Consider the following 15,847-nt stretch of genomic DNA (forward strand, 5'->3'; position numbering starts at 1 on the left):
AGAGCTGTTCTACTTTTGGATGATTTATATGTTAAGCTCCTTTGTAAAACTATATTTGAGGAGGATTCTGCTGTTAAAAAAAAAAAAAAAAGTTTTGATAATCATCTGTCTAGGTTCACCCTCCCAACCCATGTAGAAAACCTTCTTAAAACATCTCTGAAATTGATCTGATCTTTAACAGAATATCAGAAAGACAGAAGTTGTAATGCTTTAAGACCAATTTTTTTAAATGGGGTATAATTTTTTTTTTTAAAGATTTACTTAAAAATCTTAAGTAAGTGCAGCAAGTGGGGGTTGCTCTTTGTTGCAGTGTGCAGGCTTCTCATTGTGGTGCCTTCTCTTACTGTCAAGCACAGGCTCTAGGCCTGTGGGCTCAGTAGTTGGAGCATGAGGGCTCAGTTGTTCCAAGGCATGTGGGATCTTCCTGGGCCAGGGATTGAACCCATGTCCCCTGCGTTGCAAGGTGGATTTTAACCACTGGACCACCAGGGAAGCCTTAAGACCACAGTTCTGACGTGGGAGGGAGTAGAAATCCCTGGTATGCCAGAGGGTATAAAAAGCTCTATGATAAGCTTGGCCTGCCTTCCAAAGCTGAATTCTAGCTTAATGATTTAGTGGGTAGGAGAAAGTTTTCGATTTTTGCGACTGGAAAAGGTTTTGTCGTATACGCGCACAAAGATGGAAAGTCTCTGCATCCCCAGCTCCACACCAGGGTATATATTTCAGTCCAACAGCTAGGAGTATCTGTAGCTGTTTAAGGTGAGTTGTTTCAAAGAGTAATAGTGCTCTAAAGGCATAGTAGTACAGAACAAATACCTCTGAACTAGAGTCTGGAGAGCTGGATTCCAGAACAGACTATACAGTTAGCAGGCAATGTGATTGTGGATAAGTCTCTGAACTTCTCCTGGCCTGAGATTTCTAATTTATGTGGCCTTGGGCTAGATCTGTCTTGTCCAGTAGAACTTTTTGTGGAGGGAAGAGACTCTCCAAAATGATAGTCTAGTGACACACGATATTGAGCACCTGAAATGTGGCTCACTGAACTGAGGAACTGAATTTTAATTTTTATTAAATTTAAATATTCTTTTTAGCTAGTGGTTTACCATATTGAACATCATGGGGGCTAGGTGGTCTTTAAATTACAAATATTCTGAAAGTGTATATGTGCTCTGAGATGGAAAGAAAGGTTATCTATGGAAGAGGATGAGGGCAGGTAAACAGGTGATACCTACAAGACCCAGGGTGACTTCTGTGTACTGTGGCCCCTGTTACCTAGCAGAACAGTTGGCCCTGCTTCAGACTCTGTGGTTGAGCCCTGTACTTCGGTCTGTGGGCCGAAGTTTTCTCATTATCAGAGTAGTAGGCAGTGGTTTTGCTTAGCAGGAAGTTAGTTTGCCTGTGGTAGCTCCGCTGAGAACCTGCTTCAGCGCTTCTTCATCCTCATCTGCTTACAGATCCCAGCTGTGGGTCTTTGTTGTTCTTACTAAAACGAAGAGGCTGTCCATTAATCTTGCATGAAAATGATAAACTTGATAGTTACCCTTGGTTTATTCTCTGTGATTCTGATGTAAGAAAGTATGTATGTGAACTGTGAAATAATCTAATTTGAGATATTTGTACTGAAAATTGGGGCTCCCCTGGTAGCTCAGCTGGTAAAGAATCTGCCTGCAATTCAGGAGACCCTAGTTCTATTCCTGGGTCAGAAAGATCCCCTGGAGAAGGGAACGGGCTACCCGCTCCAGTATTCTTGGGCTTCTCTGGTAGTCCAGATGGTAAAGAAGTCACCTGCAATGAGGGAGACCTGGGTTCGACCCCTGGGTTGGGAAGATCCCCTGGAGAAGGGCATGGCAACTCACTTCAGTATCCTTGCCTGGAGGATCCCCACGGACAGAGGCGCCTGGTGGGCTGCAGTCCGTGGGGTCACCAAGAGCTGGACACGGCTGAGAGACTAAGCACAGCGCACTGGAAAGTTCAGATGGGACTCAGCTGCTGGCTTGTCTTTTTCCTTAGCTTCATCAGTACTCTTTCACCTCAGTCTCACCTCAGGCAGCACTCACCTAGAGAGAGATGGTGCACAGTGACCGGGGTTTCCCCACAGCTTAGCCAGTTGCTTACCAGCCTGACTCCTGCAGAATCAGCTGTACCCATAGCACAATCATAAAGAGTCTCACAGCCATTGTCTGGCACCACAAATCTTCATAGCAACAGACCACCACATGGCAACAGCAGACACACAAAGGAAACATTAGGGAAATCAATACTTAACTTTCTCCCAGCGCCTCCTATACGGCAAAGCAACAGCCAGCACATTCTTCCCACCTAGCAGTTTACTCCTAGGGGATGCTTTAGGGCAGTTACATGTTTGTACACCCTGTGATGGATCGTGTTATCTGTCCACTGTCATATATTTAAATCCCAAAGCCCTAAGGAAAAAATTTCAGTTACAGGAATTTTTTGAGTTGCATTTTGCAAATTGCAAAATAAACTGATCTCCAAACAGAGAGATTCTTTTGTGCACTCTTACCTACCTCCTCTCTGCCCGCCAGCAAAGGGCAGTCAGGCAACAAGGTGGCCAGGATTTGGGCTTGCCAGATAGGTAAGGGTTATTTCAAATGAGATTCTTTTGATATTTCAGTAACAAAAGCTTCTCAGATGGGCTCAAAAAAAGACCCATGTTGTTACTAATGCTATCCTTTAACAAATAGTTTATTTAGTTCCTGATACTTCTATGTGAACCTCGGTAAGTAATACCTAGGCAGTAAATATAGTTCTGGTCTAAATTGGGTGGCTGATCACTATCCCCCTCTGATTCAGGTTTGACGTATGATTCCAAGGGAGAAAAGACCCTATTAGAGACCTTCTCATTTTCTTGCCCAGTTGATGAGGTTATTTAACTGGTCTGGGATTTAGTTTGCTCATTTGTAAAATGCAGAGGTTGGACTGCATAGCTCTGTGGTCCTTTCTGTTCTGATATTTATGATTCTCTGATCATTTGTGTGGAACAGAAGAGGGATTGTCTTTGTTCATCATTGGTTGTGGCGAGATCTGCTGGAAGCTGTTGTCGTACCCTCCTGTTTCAGTGCTAACAGCGCTGCTCAAAACAGGTCCTGGCCCTGCCCTGATTGATAAAGCTGCTGTAACAATGATGGGCAGAAGCTGTTAACAAACTTGGCAACTAGCCTTTTTCCTCCCACAGTAGTTTCAGACCAGTTTAGACAGAGCTTTGCTTGCAGGTCGCTGCTGCTGCCTCTTAATGACACCAGTGAGATTCTCATATTCTTTCTCTCTCTCGCCCCACACCCCCTCTCTGTCTCTTGACTACTCTGTGAAATGAGAGGCTGTTCTCTACCTCTTCTGCTACTTCATTATCCCATCTCCCTCAGGCTTTACAGAACAAAGAAATCATAGGGCATCAACTTTGTAATTTAGGCAGCTGGAGATAATTTCCCCAGGATAGGGTGGGTAGGTAGATGCTTCCCCCTGGCATGAGGCAGCCCTGCTAAATGGCCATGTGTTTTGTCTGCCAGGCTTGGGCTTTGTTAGGCCCATTTAGGCTCCTCTGTATTTGAGTGAAATTATAGTGGCAAGCCAGGCCCATGTACTTTTAGAGGGTTAGGGGTTAAGGAAAAATGGAAAGTGTGTCATTTATAGGCGCTGCTACTTGCTAATTACATAAGGAATTTCTGTTTAAACCACTGTCCCTGTGCTTACTGCTGCCAGATCCTTTATTTCCCTCAGTTGCTGCCTTCATGGCCTTCTCCATAGCAACAAGGTCTATGACAAAAAGGCTATGGTGAGAAATTGAGCAGTTCCCCTCCCACAAGTTGTACTCTATTTTCTCTTTAGGATGTCTCAAAAAAGCCTGAAAGACTGCTATCAAATAATTTTCTACCCCCACTGAACTCACAATCAAGTGAAAGTTTTAACCCTGAACTAATTCAGTGAACAACCTGCTTTCTCCTTATTTGACTCTGATTATTCCCATCTTTTGAAAATTTTCCCATTTCATTCAGTACACTTGGAACACAGTACATCTTCCCATTTAGCAAACTCCCCTCTGCTTTGTAGCTTTTACTCTGCTCCTTTGAATTGTTGTATTTTTTTAAATCTACCAAAATCAAGTATCAATATGGAGAAAGAAAGTGGGAACCCCACCCTCACATGCTGCTACTTTAGATTCCAGACTGGTCTGCCACGCTGGAGGCTGGACAGACTACCTAAAGGATAAAACTAGTCTGCATTTCAGCTGATCCTGGCACTGATCTACAGGAGTCACAAACCCAAAGTTTTTGTTTTTATGTTAATAGATCTTATTCAACAATAATATAAATATAAGTATTATACAGGTCCTTGAATTTTCAAGATTAGTGTTACCCATTTTGAACATAAATAGAATATGTACTTTCTTTTGTGTTTCTATATCCTTGTAGCTGTTCAACATTATGCCAGTGAAATTCATCATGTTGTATGTAGTTGTACTTTGTTTATTCACTCTCTCTCTTTTTTAAACAGTATTCAGTGAATATAGTGTGACTAAAACACTACTTATTTACTCAGTTGTTGATGGACATTGGGTTGTTTTCAGTTTGGAGCTATTGTGAAAAGTTGCTGTGAAAATTTTTGTACATGTCTTTTGGGGGAATATATGTACACATTTCTATTCTGTATATATTTAGGAATGAAATTCCTAGGTCATAAGGTAAACATATGATCAGTTTTAATAGATGTTGCCAGTTTCCCAAAGTGTCTGAAGCAATTTATAACTCCTACTTCCAATTAGAATCCTGGTTGCTCTGTATCCTTGTCAACACTTAACATTATGTCTTTTTCATTTTAGCCATTCTAGTTGGTGGGTAATGATATCTCACTATAGTATTAATTTGCATTTCCATGATAAGTCATGAAATTAAGCATATACTTATTGGACATTTGGAAATCCCACTTTATGAAGTACATGTTCACATCTTTTATCTATTTTTGAATTGGGCTGTGTGTTTTCTTCTTACTGATTTGTTAGGAGTTCTCTTTATAGTATGGTAAAGAGTCCCCTTTGTTAGATATACATATCATAAATATCTTCTCCTGTTTCCTGCATTTTCTCCTAATGGTACCTTTTCATGAATGGAAGTTCTTTGTTTTCATAAAGGCTAGTTTTTTTGGTTTCATTTTTTGTTTGTTTTATAGTTAGTGCTTTTTATGTCCTGTTTAAGAAAACTTTGCCTTTCCCAAAGTAATGAAGATATTCTCCTTTTTTTCCCTGAAATTTTATTGTTTTTCTTTTCACCTTTAGATCTGTAATGTATCTGATTTGATTTTTGTTTAGGGTGTGAATAAGGAGTCAAGATTCTGGTTTTTTCATATGGATACCTAACGGACCTAGCACCTTACTGAAAAGACCATCCTTTCCTCCACTGGACTTCAGTGTCACATAAGTCATAAATCAACTGATATATAAGTGGATTTATTTCTAGGCTCTCTCTTCTGTTCTAGTCATCCATTTGTCTAGTCTGTATCAGTGCTACACTGTCTTAATGACTATAACTTTATACGTCTTGCTATCTAGTAGTGTAAATCCTCCAACTTTATGGTACTTCAGCCTTGGCTGTTCTTGGCCTTTGGCATTTCCATATAAATTTTAGGATCAGCTTGTGAACTTTCACTTGAGGGGTAGGGATGGTGGGAAACCTGTTGAGATTTTGATTGGGATTACATTGAATTTACAGATCAATTTAGGGGCAGACCTAAAGTTTTATCCTTTTATTTAAGCTTAGTATTACTCAGTTGGCAGGTGGTGCAAAATCAGAGAAAGTCAGTGATATCACTTGAGGAGATTGTTTAAAATAGATGTTGGCTACCCTCCCCCACCACCGCCCCATGCTCATATTCTGAATCATCAGGTTCAGGATGGAGCTTGGGCATGTTTATTGTGAAACAGTTCCCCAAGATTTATGATTTGCTGCCATCACCACTGTTCTCCACCTACCTTGTTGGCGAACTACTGACCTAGACTATAATCTCCTTGGCTAGTGGCAGTAATTCACTGAAGCTAGTTAAAATCTGACTTGTTTAAAATCTGACCTGTTTAATCAATACCACTCTGCTGTTGGTGGGCTGCCATAACAACATACCAAAAGTTGGGTGACTTAAAATGACAAATTTATCATCTTATGCTTCTGGAGGCTAGAAATCAGAAATCGAGGTGTTGGCAGAGCTATGCTGTCTCTGACAGTTCAGGGGGAGAGTCTTTCCTTGCTTCTTCTAGCATCTGGTGTTTGCCAGTAATCCTTGGTGTTCCTTGGCTTGTAGGTGACATCACTCCAGTTACATGGTTTTCTTTTCTTTTATCTTTTGGCCACACCATGGCATGCGGAATCTTAGTTCCCAGAACCTGCACCCCCTGCAGTGGAAGCACCGGAAGTGCAGTCTTAACCACTGACCCACCAGGAAGTCCCTCACATGGCTTTCTTTTCCCTTTGAGCTTCGCATTTTCTTCTTTGAGTGCATCTGTCACTGTGTCCAAATTTATCCTTTTTATTAGGACACCAGTCATATTGGATTAGAGCCCACTTAAATAACCGCATTGAAACTTGATTGTCTCTGTAAGGACCCTGTTTCAAAATAAGGTCACAATCTGAAGTACTGGAAATTCAGAGTTCATTAGTGTACCTTTTTGGGGGGTGGTGGGGACACAATTCAGCCCATAACAGAGGCCATCGAAAATTTCAGAATAATTATTGTCACAAGTTAGAGAAAGGAAGGAAATCTAGAACTGCACATACTAATGAGAGGCATTGCTTCCCAAGCCAGTCTGGGCAGAAGAGCATCCACCCCCTGATCCCAACTGTTCCTCTCCTACATTACTTTCCCCCGCTCCCCTCCTTGGCTCTGAGAGCCTCAATGTGGTTCAGTTCTGCTCTGTTAACAAACCCTGAAAATGCCAAGTGGAGATTACCAGCAAGACAAAGAAGCTTCAGCAGTTACCTACCTCTCAACCTCTAGCTGAAGAGGGCTAAGGAAAAGTACCTCTTGTAGGCTATCCCCTAGCTATGTTCTTATCTTGATTCTCCTACTAGGTCTTAAAAGCAGTAAAACTGTGGCCAAGTGTGATTCCATCTCAACCCCAGGCAAGTGTTTCCTCAAACCTGTCCCACTGAGATGATACCTTCCTTCTTAGACCCAGAGGTTTTCAGATAAAGACTTCAGATGGACAGCCGAAGGCATGATGGCCTCTCTGAGCCACCTCTCACTATGGGTATGCAGTGTGGTTGCCTTACCAAGAAGAAAAGGAGGGTGTGAGATTTAAGGGTGTGGTAAAGCAGCCTCTGTTAAACTTGCAGTTTTCATGGTGTGGGAACTTGTAGGTGGGAGGAGGAACTGTTAGATCTTTAGCTTTCCTCCTCAACCTCTTGGTCGTCCCCATGGTCTGGGGCTGGAGGGGATTACGCTGAGTGGATGTTCCACTTTGGCCTTACATCTCTAATGTATACTTGAATATAATTTTCCTGCTTAGAGTTTTAGCAGCATCAGATCTACCTAACCTGCTCCCCTAATTGGTACTTGCTTGATAATGGTTTCAGCTGGTCTCTATTATTTTACCTGAATTTCTGTGGAGAGAAAACACCATAGTCATGTGAAAAGGGTTCCAGGCTGATGGGTATTACCTTTGTACTTTCTTTGGCTCATTCTGCCCCAGAGGATCCCAGAAATAAGGGTTTAAGATTTTTGTTTTCTGTCATTCTGAGAACGTCTTTGCTGCCCATTAGAATTTGGGGGCGGGGACTTAAAAAGCCCTGATGCTCAGGTCTCACCTAGTTAAATGAAATCAGAATGACTATAGGTGGGAGCCAGGTGTCAGTATTTTTTTAAAGATCTCCAGGTGCGTCCAATGTGCAGCGAGTTGGGAACTGCCGCTCCATAGGTTTCAAACACTTCTGCAGAAGACTTTATCCCAAATTGCTCTATTGGATAACCTCACAGATTTCTACTTAGAATGTTAGTAAAGGGCTCCTGGAATGTGTAGATTCTCTTTGAAAGTATTCAGGTATTCTCTTTAAAGGAATAATAACCACATTTCTGCCTTTGGGTTTCTGGTTTTAAAAGATCCATACATGATTTGATCCTTCCCTACAGTCAAATCTATGACTTGAAGATGAATGAATTCCTAGGATAAGTAAGATAAAAACCTGGAAATGTTGCTGTTAAGCTGATTTTAGGTTCTGCCTGCATGAGGCTTGATAAGACATAGAATTTACAGATAGCAAAACATTCTTTCTAATAATTTTCACTGCAGTAGACAGATTTGGGACTAGAGTTTTCCTTGAAATATGGCACTCTTTACCAAAGTTCCTGATGTTACTATATAGCAAACCCATAAAAAAAGTGGTTTTCAGATAATAACCAATTTACAGGGAAAAAAATCTTGGTAAATGAAACACAGATGGTCCTAATTTTCCCTGGTCTTTTCAGAATTTCTGAATGCTGCTCACTCTTGTGAATTTCTGATTATATTCACCCTTTCTCTGCATCTGTGATTTGAACTTTTGTCCTAGAAGAAACAGTGCTCAGAAATTTGCATAATCTCTTATCACTTGGCAAGATTAAATATTATTCAGTAATGTACCAGAGGTAAGCTATGGGAAGTGAGCAATTCCTACATTCCCCTAGTTGAGGCTTCCGCGGAGGTAGTAGTACCCACAGTTTCAAACCAGCCTTCCTCACAAACATCCCCTTGTAACTCCCTCCTAGCCAGTTTCCTGTACTATACTGCTACTGACCAACTGCAGCTATGTTTACAGGTTTCTGGAAGCTGTGACTTATTGACTTTCTTATGATCTCTTTCTCTTACCTGTGTCGCTAGAGAGGACTAGAAAACCTGAAACTAGGGTTGACTGGGAGCTGAGATTTGTAACAGATGCATTTTCCTCCTAACATTAGTAGACAAACATGTCTATCTTTCTCCTTTAGAAAGAACTTGGACTACACAGAGCCCATTAGTAGGCTCTTGATTATTTAGTGGTGGCTTTATATAGTGATTACTTACCATTGGCCCAGATAAGAGGCTTGGGAAGGGTAAGGAGGACTACCAGGAAAGCAAAGAGCACAGCTGAGAAGTATACTCAGCTTCTATAGGACAGGACTAAGTGAAGTGAAGTGAAAGTTGCTCAGTCATTTCCAACTCTGCGACCCCATGGACTATGCAGTCCATGGTATTCTCCAGCCCAGAATACTGGAGTGGGTAGCCTTTCCCTTCTCCAGCGGATCTTCCTGAACCAGGAATCGAACCAGGGGTCTCCTGCATTGCAGGTGGATTCTTTACCAACTGAGCTATCAGGGAAGCCCAGACAGGACTAAACTGAACAATTTGGCACCAATATAAAAAGTGTCAGCAACAACCATTAGTGTTTATTGTTAACCATTCCCATTACGTTTAGCTCTTTTTCTAAGGTGACAAGCTTTTTAAAGAAGAGACTAACAAAGAAACAGGTTTGTTTTGTTCTGTTTTAAAAACAGGACTGGTACACACCCAGGAGTAAATCTTTTTACAGAGCTTCTCTTGAGATGTGAGTCTTGGGGATCAATTGTAAATTGCATAAAATGTATAAAATCACTTGATACCAAAGGGCTGTTGCCAAATGTACTAGTTTTTAAGTCCGAAGTGGACACTGTTCAAAGATCTTGACATTCCAGCTGTAGTTGGTGAGACAAATTGACGAGCCCTTGATCCAATCTCATCTTTTTTTTACAAGAAGTAATTCTTATGGTGATTTTCACAATATTCCCCAAAACATTTTAATGTTGGTATGAACTATTTTCATTTATTGAGGCATAGTTGATTTATGTAGTAGAGAAGCTTTTATACGTTATCTTTGGACCAAGAGCTCCTCTACCAGGACATGTTCTAGTAAAAGGAGGAATCTGGATACTTAAAACAGTCTTTGTTTTAAGCTGTGTTATGCTGTGCTCTGTATTCAGAATGAGAGAAAATAAACTATACTTCCTCCTACGTTTTCTACCCCACTATTAGCAACTACTTTTTCGCCCTGGTATTTTTTAAAATTACATTTTTAAAAATGATTTTAAAAGTAATGCTTTTTCCTTGGATATGACACCAAAAGCACAGAGCAAAAAAAGAAAAAAATAGATAAATTGAATTTCATGAAATTACAACATTTTGTTCATCAAAAGACACTATCAAGATAATGAAAAAGACAACTCACAAAATGGGAAAAATATTTGCAAATAATATACCTGATAATTAATATCCAGAATATATAAAGAACTTCTGCATCTCACCAACAGCAACAAGTAAAAGAACAGAACAACCCAATTTAGAACTGAGTAAAAGAACTTCCCTGGCAGTCCATTGATTAAGACTCTGTGCTCCCATTGCAGGGGTCATGGTTTCAATCCCTGGTCAGGGAAGATCCTACATGCTTCGTGGTGTGGCCAAAAAACAAGCAAACAACAAAAGCAACAACCAAAAGTGAGCAAAGGACTTGAATAGATGTTTTGCCAAATGACCAATAAGCACTTGAAAAGATGCTCAGCGTCATTAATAAGAGAAATGCAAATCAAAGCCAGAGTGATATACCACTTCATTCCCCTCTAGGATGACTGTACTTTTAAAATGGAACATAAGTGTTGGAGAGGGTGTGGAGAAGTTGGAACCTTTGTGGGCTGCAGGGGAGAACATACAGTGTTGCCGCCATTGTGGAAAACAGTTTGGTGGTCCCTCAAAAAGGTAAACATAGAGCTAACAAATGATCTAGGAATTCTGTTCCTAGGTAGGTATGCACCCAAAAGAATTGAAAACAAGTATTTAAACAAAACTTGTACACAGGAATATTCATAGCAGCATTATTCACAATAGCCAAAAGATAAAAACAATCCAGTGTCCATCAGCAAATGAATGCATAAACAAACTGTGGTATATACTTACAGTGGAATAGCAATAGAAAGGAATGAAATTCTGATACATGTTACAATGTGTGTAAACCTTGAAAATATTTTGCCAAGTGAAATAAGCCAGACCAAAAAAAAATAAATGTATAATTTCACTTAGATGAGGTATCTAGAATAGGCAAATTTATAGAAACCAAAAGGAGAGAATAGAGTTACTAGGAGCTAGGGGGCAGAGTGAATACAAGTTACAGCATTTCTGTTTCAGTTGATGAAAAAGTTTTGAAAATAATAGTGGTGATGGTTCCCCTCAAAAAGTAACAGCTTTTTATTGTTGGCAATTTGGGAATCAAAGAAAAAGGAGAAATCCTAAATTGCAAAGAAGAAAATCATAAATCACTCAGAGATAAAGCCACTATTATAATTATGTTATTCATATACTTTTTTTAAACAAATTGGTGACCATCTCTCTTTATTTGTAGCCTTCTTTGTTTATAGAGGAAAATACCATGAACGTCTTCCTGTAACATCAAATGATCTGCTATAACATTTTAAATAGCTACACATTATTCCATGTTAAGAATGTATCATGATTGATTTAGGTAAGCTGTTGTTCCTTTGTTGTTCAGTTACTAAAACATGTCTGACTTTTTGTGACCCCCATGGACTGCAGCACGCCAGGCTTCCATGTCCTTCACTGTCTCCCCAAATTTGCTCAAATTCAGGTCCATTGAGTCAGTGATGCCATCCGACCATCTCATTCTCTTTCCCTTCTCCTCTGGCCCTCAATCTTTCCCAGCATCAGGGTCTTTTCTAAGGAGTCTGCTCTTGTGGCCAGACTATTGGAGCTTCAGCTTTAGCATCAGTCCTTCCAGTGAGTATTCAGGGTTGATTTCCTTTAGGATAGACTGGTTTGATCTCCTTGAAGTCCAAGAGATTCTAAGGAGTCTTCTCCAGCACCACAGTTCAAAAGCATCAATTCTTTGTTGCTCAGCCATCTTTATGGTCCAACTCCCACATCCATACATGACTACTGGAAAAAAACCATAGCTTTAACTATATGGACCTGTGTCAGCAAAGTGATGTCTCTGCTTTTTAATATGCTGTCTAGGTTTGTCATAACTTTATTTCCAGGGAGCAAGCATCTTTTAATTTCATGGCTGCAGTCACCATCTGCAGTGATTTTGGAGCACAAGAAAATACAATCTGTCACTGTTTCCACTTTTTCCCCATCTATTTGCCATGAAGTGATGGGACCAGATGCCATAATCTTACTTCTTTGAATGTTGAGTTTTAAGCCAGCCTTTTCACTCTCCTTTTTCACTTTCTTCAAGAGGCTCTTTAGTTCCTCTTCACTTTCTGCCATTAGAGTAGTATCATCTGCCTGTCTCTTGTTGTTCATATTTCTCCCAGCAATCTTGATTCCAGCTTGTGATTCATCCAGCCTAGCATTTCGCATGATGTACTCTGCATATAAGTTAAATAAACAGGGTAACAATACACAGCTATAACGTATTCCTTTCCCAATTTTGAACCAGTCCATTGTTCCATGTCTGGTTCTAACTGTTGCTTCTTGACCTACATACGGGTCTCTCAGGAGACATGTAAGGTGGTCTGGTAGTCGCATCTCTTTAAGAATTTTCCAGTTTGTTGTGATCCACATAGTCAAAGGCTTTAGTGTAGTCAATGAAGCAGAAGCAGATTTTTTAATTCTCTTGTCTTGATTTTTCTGTAATCCAACAGATGTTCACAACTGGATCAAACCCATGTCTTGGCAGGCGGGGTCTTTAACACCAGCACTACCTGGGAGGCCCAAGACAGGAGAATTTGCAGCTCTTTAAGAACTGAGCTTCATTTCTCAATAAATGTCATCAATAAAATACTCATAGACAAAGGGAACACATTTCCCTTTGCAAAGGGTCCCTTTGCATGGCCCTCCCTATGCAAAGGTTCTGAATCCACAGATTCAACCAAGCATGAAGCAAAAATCTTCAGGAAAAAAAAAATTCTGAAAAGCAAAACTTGAATTTGCCATTCACTGGGAACTGCTAGCATTTTATTTACAACTGTTTACATCGCTTTTACATTGTATTAAGTATTATAAGTACTCTAGTGATGATTTAATATATATGAAAGGATGTACATTGGTTATATGCAAATATTGTGCTGTTTTATATTAGGGACTTGAGCATTCTCAGATTTTAGTAGTGGGCAGGGGGTGGGAGGTATTCTAGAACCAATGCCCTGCAGATACTGAGGGATGACTATATGTGTTTCACGATAACCTTGCAGCTTTGGACTTTTGAGTTTCTATTTCCTGTTCTTTTTTCTGTTTCTATCCTCTTGGTGCCTTTTGCTTACTTTGACATTTTCTTTTTGCTTCTTGCCTCTTCTGCTCCATATCTTTTTCTCTTTGCCACCAATATGCAGTTTTTATTACTGCTTCTACTTCTTTTCTGGTAGAGAGAGGTCAAACATAAAATCAATGAGCTGCTTCTCAGCCAAAAATAAACCTGTAAGTGTTGATGTCTTTCACTCTAGTCCACAATTTTATTCTCAAGTACAGTACATGGACTGTTTAGTGTCTTACACCTGGAAATGTGAGCTGCCAAAAACAAAAAAAGTATATCCTCATCTTGCAAGACAGCATAGTTAAAAATACAGGCTCTAGTTTAAAGCCAGACTGATTTGGATTCAGATCCTGGCTTTGCATCTTGTTTAGCTATGTTACATTGGAACAAATTGCTCTAAGCTTCCATTTCTTCATCTGTACAATGGGAATGATAACACTTTTGGTGTTGTTGAGAGGATTAAATATAAGATAATACATGGAAGGCTCTTAAACACAGTAAGTAGAAACTATTATCTTGAAAGCCATCAAGCCTTCACAGAAATAATGTACACGCCACCTCCCCCACCAAAAATTAAAAAAAAAAAAAAATCAGAGAAAGCAACAAAGCATTTAACCCATTGTATGTGGGACTAAGCATCTTTTTGTATCATTTAGAATTTGGGAAACCTCCTCAACAAAGTTAGATTAAATTGGAGTCTAAATCTTAATTCAGTGGGTGTATTCAGTGTGTGATGATGGTTAAGGTCTAGGATATTACTGATGGTTCATCTCATAGATGGAAGGGGAAGATGGATGCTTATTGCCAAACTTACAACAGATTTTGTCTGACAGCAGGACATAAGTAAAAGGCAAGAATTTGAGCGGACTGAAGTTTTGGTTGGTTGGACAAATTCAGATATTTTCTTTTAAATATGAACCCAATGTAATAAAAACATGTTGGGTTTTTACAGTGTTCAACCCTAAGGTGATTTTGAAGAAGTAGAATTTTAACTTGAAGTGAAGCATCAGAAATTTAAGGTCCCCTTTCCTTGTATTTGTTGTTCAGAAAGAAAATCTAAATCTTTACACTACATTTTATTACCATAAACTTGTGCACACTTCATTGACTTTACTTCATGTTAAGAGAAAAAATATTTCTGATCTGTTAAATAAACCTTTGGAGATAAATTAGCAGCATGGCTTAATTTACCCATTGCTGTCAGTCACCTTCAGACAACAGCAAAAAACAAAACAAAATACCATAAACTGATTATTGTTGATAAGGATGTTGTCACTTAGGCTTTCCAACACTTTCCTGAGCTCTAACCAGTGTGCGCATGCACACACGCACTCATGCTGCTGGAAATTTGGTGAACCACACTGGGTTGGTAATCAGAAAGTAACTGGAATTTTTAAGTAAATAGTTGAGGAGTTCCTATTCCCCTTGTCATCCCATCAATTAGAGGTGAAATCTGGTGCCTATCCAAACCCTGCCTTGATGGATCGAACCAGTATTTGGGGTTATTCATCCTGTTCAGCAGTTACTGAGTACCTACTAGGTATTTATGTAGGTAAAAGGAAAAAATGTAGATATTACCTCTTCTAATGTAGCATCATTGGGGTTTTGGCAGGGGAGCACAGGTTATTTTCATTTTTTACATGCAAATGTAGCGGCTCAGTAGGGCTTCCCTGGTGGCTCAGATGCTAAAGAATCCACCTGCAGTGCCAGAGGCCCGGTTCAATCCCTGGGTCGGGAGAATTCCCTGGAGAAGGGAATGGCAACCCATTCCAGTGTCCTTGCCTGGAGAATTCCATGGGCAGAGGAGCCTGGTGGGCTGTAGTCCACAGTCCACGGGGTCGCAAAGAATCGGCCACGACTGAGCGACTTCACACACACACACACTGGGTCAGTAGAACCAATTTGACAGTCCAGAAACAAGCCCTAACACATACACAAACTAAGGGAAATGGAAAGGGTTTTTTAGTAACAGAGGTATTGGGGAAACCCTCTGTGAGGGGGAAAAAATTCACAGACCTATCTTACACTCTCTAATGTAAGTTTACATAAAGGTATACATATCTGGAATTGACACATTGTATACTTTAAATGTGTGACAATTTTACTTGTCAATTATATATTGATTTTTAAAATAATATATAAATAAATATATATTAAATATATTTATATATTTAATATATTATTTATATTTATTATAAATATATAAATATAAATAAAATATATAAATACATATACTATATAAATATAAATACACATATATATTCAAGATTCTTAGGTGTTTTAACTTTTATAAAGTCATTCAGTTAATACATATAAACAATAAAAAAATAAAATAATACATAAGTAAATATCCAATTTCTAGATGAAAAGGCTTAGCTTAAATGGAAGAAATCACAAAGATTGATGGATTTGTTATGTTAGAAATGTAAACCTTCACTAAATTAACAACTTCGCCTAACGCTAGTCCTACTTACTTTCAAATGAGCCAGAATTAAAAGAAATTTATACTTTGACATATTTTTGCATTATAATGCCAAAAAGACAGCTTTGGTTCCAAAATTTGTGGAGTTTTTTTTTTTTTTCCACATTTGATTTGT

At 39.4% G+C, this 15,847-nt stretch overlaps 1 protein-coding gene and 1 non-coding gene across 4 annotated transcripts in view; both read left to right on the forward strand.

The window, feature by feature from the left end:
* Window positions 1–15,847, forward strand: part of ZNF609 (zinc finger protein 609) — a 198,630-nt gene that overhangs the window by 149,969 nt on the left and 32,814 nt on the right. The window lies entirely within an intron of this gene.
* LOC122706040 lies at window positions 14,343–14,470 on the forward strand. Its single transcript, XR_006344294.1, has one exon. It is a non-coding gene; the product is annotated as a small nucleolar RNA SNORA19 (small nucleolar RNA).

This window comes from Cervus elaphus, chromosome 12 (assembly GCF_910594005.1).
Source record: "Cervus elaphus chromosome 12, mCerEla1.1, whole genome shotgun sequence".
NCBI classification, from domain to species: domain Eukaryota; kingdom Metazoa; phylum Chordata; class Mammalia; order Artiodactyla; family Cervidae; genus Cervus; species Cervus elaphus.